This window comes from Etheostoma spectabile, unplaced genomic scaffold (genome assembly GCF_008692095.1).
Source record: "Etheostoma spectabile isolate EspeVRDwgs_2016 unplaced genomic scaffold, UIUC_Espe_1.0 scaffold376, whole genome shotgun sequence".
Lineage (NCBI taxonomy): Eukaryota > Metazoa > Chordata > Actinopteri > Perciformes > Percidae > Etheostoma > Etheostoma spectabile.
The window spans coordinates 423,800-424,671 of NW_022605594.1; positions in this window are offsets into that span (position 1 = coordinate 423,800).

Consider the following 872-nt stretch of genomic DNA (forward strand, 5'->3'; position numbering starts at 1 on the left):
TCCACGTGCCAGACACTGATTGGTGTAGACTTGACGCTTGACGTGGTTCTTGCCACTATTCATCCCTCCCTGCTTTGGTGTACTCCTCCCTGCCCATTAAATGGGGTGGCAGTAGCTCAGTCCATAGGGAGTTGGGTTGGGAACCGGAGGGTCCTGTTCAAAGCCCCCCCCCCCGGATGGACCCAAAAAGTTGGGAGTGTGGATTGGTGGCTGGAGAGATGCCACTTCACCTCCTGGGCACTGCCATGTGCCCTTGAGCAAGGCCCGTACCCCCCGACCGCTCAGGGCGCTGGTTCAGCTGCAGCCCACTCACTCTGACATCTCTCCATGATAGTGCATGTATAGGTCCTGAGCATGTGTGTGTATTTCAGGCCTGTGTGTGAGTACTAACAAAAAGTGTGTACACAGAGTGCAGTACAGTAATTTCCCCATTGGGGACTAATAAACAAATTATCTTATCTTATCTATCTTAAATGGTCTAGGTTTACCTCCAATCCCATAGTACTGTCCACTCTTAGAATCTGGGGCCAGTTCCAAAATCATTACAAATTCACCTCTCCCTCCCCACTAAGCCCTATCTGTAAAAATCATTTATTTCCAGCCTCCTCTCTTGACTTAACATTTACGCAGTGGAGCAGAAAGCAGCTCTCCTGTTTTAAAAACTTGTACTGTGAAGGAGGGTTTGATAGTTTTGATAATATATGCCAGAAATATGATCTTTCACGCACTAACTTTTTTAGATATCTCCAGATCCGTCACTGTGTTAAAGCACGCTGAGAAACTTTGGTGGACATGGAAAAAGGCCATTATGTGCCACCCTCCTCTATCCAAAAAAAGGACTGATATCAAGGTTATATTCTCAATTACTGTCT